At 41.1% G+C, this 7,801-nt stretch overlaps 1 long non-coding RNA gene across 2 annotated transcripts in view; it reads right to left on the bottom strand.

The window, feature by feature from the left end:
* LOC138157111 (uncharacterized) overlaps nt 1-7,801 on the bottom strand; it is a 70,116-nt gene that overhangs the window by 5,021 nt on the left and 57,294 nt on the right. Inside the window, exon 3 of one of the 2 annotated variants that reach the window (XR_011167295.1) lies at nt 7,131-7,199. This is a non-coding gene — a long non-coding RNA (uncharacterized lncRNA). Of the gene's footprint in view, nt 1-7,003; nt 7,200-7,801 lie in introns of those variants that run through there. The other variant, XR_011167296.1, reaches the window with a different exon arrangement.

Genomic DNA, 7,801 nt, shown 5'->3' on the forward strand with positions numbered 1-7,801 from the left:
TCATTTTTGCACTCGGTATTATGGTGACAATATAAACAACACCTTTGTAATCAAAATTTGGTCAGCTGTGGAACTCAATGAACAGAGAATTTCCAGTATAATCAGGAAAGTTTCAGGCACCCTTTGTAAGCCAGTTTTTAACTCTTGCACCAAAACTTGCAGATGGGCCCGAGTTTATTTGGCTGATAGTTGAGGAGATGCCAGTGCAAGAAGCAAAGATAGCAAGGGTAGGAGAAAGGGAAATTAGCAGTGGGAGACTTAGTTAAGCCTCATTTGGTTGTTGTGAGTGTATATGCTGGCATCAAACACTCTTATCACAGGCACATAGTAGGAGCTCTCTGAATTCTTATCCTTCCCTTTTGGCATTCTTTTAAAACATGTCTTCCTTTCTCTTGGTTCCTTCTCCCCCTTCCCTGCTCCCTTTCCTTGGGGGTCTAGAAATTCAATCTGCAGGTATATCTTGGAGGAGAAACTCTCTGTCAGCCCCCTGATTTTAATGCCATATTTGGATTGATGTAATGATAGCAGTGATCTTGTTTCCTAATGTTGCAGAATAAATGTAATAAAAGTAACAGAAATATTATTTAGTTAGTGCAGCTCTGCTGGTATAATGTAGTCACGCTTTCAGCAAAATGATGGAAAATATAAACATTTAATCAGCTCTTATTCACAAAAAAGCCTAAAAATTAATCATGTTTAAGTTCTGTGTCTTCAGGAAGCAATTCAGATGCTAAGCAATTCAGATTTTTTTTAATTTTTATTTTTCTCGCTTAATTTTTTTTTTCTCTTTTTGGATGCACAACCACAGATAACCTAGTGCTGCTCTCAATTATGGTCTCCTTGGGAGAGTCAGAACTGTTCAGCGCCTGCCAAAAGATGGTGACTCCAAGCTGCGGACCTGCTCTCTGTTTCCTTGGAGTGGATTTTCAGTTGTGTGCCTGATTTTCTCCTTCCTGTTACCACACAAGGGCAGGAAGCTATACAATGTGAAATCAAAACAGAAGCCCCACCTGCTCTGCAGCAAACTGGGCTACAGGTGGGGTTGGCTGGTGCGGTCAATTTAATAATAGTAATTAATAAAAAAGGCAATGTGTTTCTCAAGATTCTGACTCAGGATGTCCCCTCTGTAGGCTGAGTGATGCTGGAATGTGGGGTGTGTTTTGGCAAATCTAAGGCATTATAATGGTAGCAGAGGGGGAAGGAGGAAAAAGGGAAGATGGAGGAGAAAGAGAAAAGGGAGAAAGAGAGGGAGGGAGAGAGAAAAAGAAAGAGAAAGGGAGGGAGAGCGAGAGAGAAAAAAAGAGACAGAGAGAGACAGAGAAACAGAGAGACAGAGACAGAGAGAAACAAAGAGAAAGGGAGAAGAAACACAGAGAAAAGCGAGAGACAGATAGGGTGGGGAGAAGTAGAGAGAGTCTTTAGTAAGTAGTCTGGAAACATGGGATGGTAGGGTCAGACATTTAGAACTAGAAAGGGCCTCATAAATCATCTCATCTGCCCCCATTTTATAGAGATGAAAAGTGATTTGATAAAGGTCACACAGGTAGTAACAAAGGCAGGATTCAAGCCCAGATCCTCTGATCCCAAGTACAACTTGCTTTCCAGCACATAAAATCATTTTCTCTGGAGCCTGTGGGAAGAATTTATGATAACAATGGCTTACATTTACATGGTACTTTATGGTTTCAAGCCACTTCCAAAGCTGTTATCTCTTTAGGTCCTCAGAACAACTAGATAAAATAGTCTGGACAGAGATTATTATTCCCATTTTACGGGTGAGGAAACTGAGGTTTAGAGAGACAGAAATGACATGTCTAAGGTCACATGGTTAGAAAGATGACCTACCTGGAATTTGAACCCATTATCTTTTTTATTGCTGTTGAAATCTGAGGAAGGATTTGAGTCAAGATCTCTGGGATCTATTCTCACTGCAGCCACCTCCTTGGTTTCATTTTCCAGCAGGCCTGTTTGTTCAGGGACAATGACATTAGCATTTGGAGAGTGACTATTACCTGTGAGAAAATGGATCTGGAGCTTGATGCCTTCCAACCACTGCACTTACTGGCAGGAACAAATTGCTAATCTGCCCTGGCTAATGTGCCAAATTATAATGAGAGAAAATTATTTATTAACGTGATTATTTTAACTATATTCCAAGTCTGTGCAGCAAATTTCCAAATAGATTCATCAGTACATTTCTTAATGTTACTCTGAAACAATGGGGTATGATGGAAAGTACGCTGGATTGGAGTCTGGGGTCCCAGGGGTGAGTACAAGTATGCTGTATGACTGTGGACAAGTCATGGCCCCTTACTGAGACTCAGTTTTGTGGTTTGTAAAACAGATAGACATTGGACTAAATGTTCTTTAAAGGCCCCCACAGCTCTGAAAGATATACTTTCCTGTTTGTGCAACTAACTCCTTCCTGAGCCTCACTCTCCCCATCTGTAAAATGGGGAGATTGGGCTAGAGAGTCTCTAGGGTCCATTCTGGTTCTAGAGCTATTGCTTAGCCCTTGGATGCTGTAATTGTTTATGATGGCTATGTTAGACCCTCTCATGGAGCATCTGCAAATGAGATGTTCAGCAAGGCCCCTGCTCTGAGACCACCTGTCTCTGCCTCTGCTTTACAAGCCTTTCAAATTCTCAATGAATGTCTGAGATCCTCTGAATCTATAGCCAGTGTTCTCCCTGAGAGTAGGAAGTGTCTTTGGCCTTTGTATGCCTAGTGCCTGGCACATAGCAAGTACAAAATAAATGTTTATTGACTGACTGATAGTTCTTTTCACTTTCTCATGCTTCTTCTCTAGTAGGATTTGGATAGAGGGAAGACAATAGTGTGTGTGTGTGTGTGTGTTTGTGTGTTTGTGTGTGTGTGTGTAAGGAGAAGTCTTTTCTTTATCCCAGACTCTGTGGTTTGGCTACTCACCTGGTACTTTCAGATGTCATTTCCTTTTCTGTTCATCATCTGCTTATCTTCTCTGATCCCACTTGATATCCATGACCATTCATTCCCCTTGAATCTCCCAAAGTACATTTTGGTATCTCTCCAATATCCTCATCTTGTAACCCCATATCTTGTGTTTTGTGGTCATGTCCTATCTCCTTACTAGACAGTAACCTCCATGAAACTAGGGACTTTTTGTATCTCTCCATGGTGATCTTGCATAGAGGAAGCCCTCAAAAGAAATTTGTTGAATAAACGAATGAAGGAATCTCTTTGTGGATCACAGAGCAATAGATTCTTCCCTGAAATGGGGTACTATATAGGGCCTGGTGGTAGGGGAATGAATCCAAACTTGGAGTTGGTTTCTTCTCTTCCCTCCTCTCTCTGTTCCCTGCCCCCACCTCCAGTTTTTATAATGCAACCCTCCCAATCCCTGCTTGGAAACCAGCTCATCTCTGAAAACATTTCCTAATTTACTTTCTCTAACTGCCCTGAAGGTCTATAGCAACAGTTAAGAATCACATTACTGCCTTTTATTGTCTTTAATTTTTACCCAAATGGTTTCTGCTGTGCCAGCTAAAATGCTTATATCAGTTTTCTTCACAGATGCAATATTGTCCTCACCAATGTGGTCACTCCATTTTCTTAGTTATTCATTTGTCCACCTTCTGCAGGAGACCCTTTCTACTCCCCAACCCCCAACTTCTAGTGTCTTCTCCTCTGAGATGACCTCCTATCTGCTCCACACAGATGTTTTATGTACCTGGTTATTTACATGTTGTCTCTCCTAGGTATTTACATGTTGAAGGAAGGACCTGCTTTTACTTTTTTTTGAATCACCAGTGTTTAGCATGGTAACTGGTAGGTGGATACATAGAAAGACAGATAGGCAGTAGATAGATAGATAGACAGACAGACAGACAGACAGACAGATAGATAGATAGACAGTTCATTGAGCACTTTACTATGTTCCAGGCACTGTACTCTTTAAGAGTAGGTACTATTTATGACCTTTCTTTCTTGTCTACAAGATGCAGGCAAAATCTCTGCCTTCAAGGAGCTTACATTCTAATGGAGAAAGCCAACACATAGAGGAGTGCTGGAAGGTGGAACAGGGGAAGATAGATGGAAGGGTTCCCACAAGAGAACAAGGCTGTTCTAGAGGAGGTAGAGAAGTCTAGAGAATGAGAAATGGAATCAGGGGTGAAGTGAGCATTGTCCTAGTGCTTCATGAAATGGTGGTCCAGGCTAGGGACTCATTCATCAGGAGAGAGGACCTCAGAGGGAAGGTGTCTCCAGGGAGAGAAATCTGTTGGCGAGGAGAGGAAGTCCAGATAGTGATATTAATAATAATAACATAATAACATTAGTAACTTTAACATATTAATGTAGTAAGTATTTAACAAATGCTTTTTGATTGCTTCACTGTTTGGAAGGGGTAGACCCTCCAAAATCCTTCCTTCATAGTTGCCAATGGAAACTTCTTCCTCCCATTCTCCTTGTCTCTGAATCTGCTTCTCTCTTTTTGTGTCTCTACTCCTTAGTCTGTACCCAGCTAAGAGTTGTGGAGTTGGGCTTTCTCCCTCTCCATTTACCAAACAAGCCGGCAACAGAATCTCAGCTGCTTCCCTCTTGCCTCTACTTCTCTTTGCAATATGGAATAATTCCAGCCACCAGGGCTTGCGCAGAGTTTGCATGGAGATGAGGTAAGCTATTTCTGGAAGGTCTATAGCTGTTAAAAAGCATCCCAAGATAGCAGATTCCTGCTCTGCTCTTTATGTATCATTTCTCTTTTATCATTCTCCTTATTGGTTCTAACAGAAGAGCCCTAAGAAAGGGTCAGAGTCTTGGGTTCTAAATCTACTTTGCCATTTCATTTAGATGAAGCTTGTTATAGGGTAGACATAGGAACTGACTCAGTGAATAAAGAAGAACCATAAAAATAATATATACGACTACAACAAAGTAAATGGATCCATACCAACAAATCAGATCTCAATGCTGTGAAATTATAATGACCAAGTTTGGCTCTACATAATGGAGACAAAGTCTGTCCTTTACTGAGGTGGTGGACTATGACTGTCGAACATTAAATATAATATTGAACTTGGTTGATGTCTTAGTTGGTTTTGTTGAACTTTTTCTTAATCTTTGTTATAAGATGTGACCCTCTGGGAAGGAGAGTGGGAAGGATGAAATGAAGATGATATAAAGATACAGATAAAAATTATAAAAATTGAGGTTTGAAAAAGAACCATGGTGTAGTAGAAAAAACACTTATTGGATTTGGAATTAGAGGATGTGACTGAGTCCCAGATTATACTTCCTAGCTATGTGACTGTGGGAAAGTCACATTCTATCTCTAAGGCTGTTTTCTCCTCTATAAAATTGGAATGATCATACCTGGAAAGCTTCTCAGAGTTGCTGTGAGAAAAGCATTTCATAAACCTTAAAGGGGCAGCCAGGTGGAAAGGTAGATAAAGCACCAGGTCAGGAATCAGGAACACTCATCTTTGTGAGTTCAAATCCAGCCTCAGACTCTTCCTAGCTGTGTGATCCTGGGCAAGTGTCTTAACCCTGTTTGCCTCAGTTTCCTCACCTATAAAATGAGCTGGAGAAGGAAATGCCAAACCATTACTGCATCTCTTCCAAGAAAACCCCACATGGGGTCATGGAGAGTCAGACTGAAAAGGACTCAACAGCAAGATCTTAAAGTATGACAGAAATATGAGTTGTTATTAGCTGTGTGTCCTGGGATAAATGGCTTTCACCTCTGGGTCTTTTTCTCAAATGAAAAAAACAATCATATTTCTATGTGCTTTAAGTTTTAAAAAGTGCTTTCCCAATGTTATTTCATTTGAGCCTCAGTATAGCACCCTAAGTAGGTCCTATTATTATCCCTATTTTACAGAGGAAGAAACTGAGGGTCAATGAAGTTAAGTAATTTGCCAAGAGTCACCCAGCTAGAAATAGCTGAGGTGTAATTTTAATCCACATTTTCCCATCTTTAACTCCAATACTCTTCCCATTGCACTATGGTCATGGCTACACTTACCTAAGAGGGTAACTCTATCAAATAGTATAACAGGTATAAAACTACCTCTGAGAAACCAAGTTCACTAGATCGCAGATCTTGGAGGAAATTATAAGTATTACACAAATGTGGACAATTTGTTCATTTTATTATTACTTCAGGTAAGTTGTGCATTGTGGATAGTGGCAGGTGTGGACAGAGCCTTTGCAAATCACCCTGATTCTCTTTCTCATTCTCCCTGATCCCTATCTTCTCCCCTCTCCCCAGAACCACTAATTTTTTTCCCTGTGTTTACAGTTTACAAATGTGCATAATTCTCCATGAGCAATTAGATGAGTGCGGTTCCCTTTGTCTTTCTGGGAAGATATATAACTTACCCTCTGATTAGCAACTCTCCAGACCATCCCACTCTGACTTAGCCTGCCCTAATGTGCCTGTTGGATTCAGTATGGTGCCCACTGAGAAGAGCTAAAAATGTTTGTGGAGGGAAGGGAAAGAATGGAGTTTTCTCTACTTTCAACCACTGGGAGAGGTGAGGGCAGATTGGTGATAGAAGAGACAAAGAGGGAGAAGGCATACCTCTTCCTTCCCTGCAACTACCTAACCACTACACTGTGGTTAGGCTGCTGACTATGAAGACAGGAAGGAAGACCTGAATTCCAATCTAGCCTCAGACACTTACCAGCTTTGTGACCCCAGGCAAGTCATTTAGCCTCTGTCTGCCTCAGTTTCTTCAACTATAAAATGAGGATAGTAACAGCGTCTGCTTCATAGGGTTGTTGTGAGGATCAAAGGAGATAATATTTGTAAAGTTCTTGGTTTGTAGTAGGTACTATATAAAAGCTTATTCTCTTTCCTTCTTTCAGGTTCTACCAGAGCTATGTGCAAATCTTGAAACCATTTGCAGAATGTCATTCCCCTACTCTAGAACCTATAGTGGCCTCCCATTGCCTTTTAAAACAAATCTAAACCCCTCAATCTAATATTCAAAATTTTCAATAATATAACCATCCATTCATTCTGCCTGTCCAACCTTATTTAATGAATGAATATTGATTCACTAATTTATTTTCCAACATGAACCTTCTAATTCAATTGGAAAAGTCTCCTTACTGCCTTCAGTGAAAAAAGTACCAAACGTTGAGTTCACCTTCTGGCGTGGCCACCTGCATGACCTCATGAAAGCCACTTCTTATTTTCTGGACTTCAGGTCTCTTGTCTACAAAAGAAGGGAAAGAGATGATTTATAAGACTCTTCCCAACTCTGTATTTATAATCTTGTGCTTACTTGCCCCACCCTCACACATACCTGCTGTATTTATTTCTTCCTCTGTGTCTTCATACCTTCTTCCGCCTCTCCTTCCATGCAAGTCCTACTCACCCTCCAAGACCCCAGTGCAAAGCCCAACATCCTCCATGAAGCCTTCCCTGACTACCCAGGCCCACATTGCTCCTACCCCTTTGAGATTCTACCCTATTTTTCTAAAGGAATTAAATGTCATTCATCAAGAGAAAGAAGGCCCCAGATTGCCGGAAGATGACTATGGGGCTCAACTTCAATTCAATTTAGCAAACATTTATTAAGCACTCATCATTTTCAAAATATGCTAAAAGCCCGGACCTCTCTCTCCTCTCTCTCCTCTCTCTCTGTCTCTCTCTGTCTCTCTCTGTCTCTCTCTGTCTCTGTCTCTGTCTCTCTCTCTCTGTCTCTGTCTCTGTCTCTGCCTCTGTCTCTGTCTCTGTCTCTCTCTCTCTCTCTCTCTCTCTCTCTCTCTCTCTCTCTCTCTCTCTCTCTCTCTGTCTCTGTCTCTGTCTCTCTCT

This window comes from Petaurus breviceps, unplaced genomic scaffold, assembly GCF_028583685.1.
Source record: "Petaurus breviceps papuanus isolate PSGF00001 unplaced genomic scaffold, PetGlider_PUasm1.0 171, whole genome shotgun sequence".
Lineage (NCBI taxonomy): Eukaryota > Metazoa > Chordata > Mammalia > Diprotodontia > Petauridae > Petaurus > Petaurus breviceps.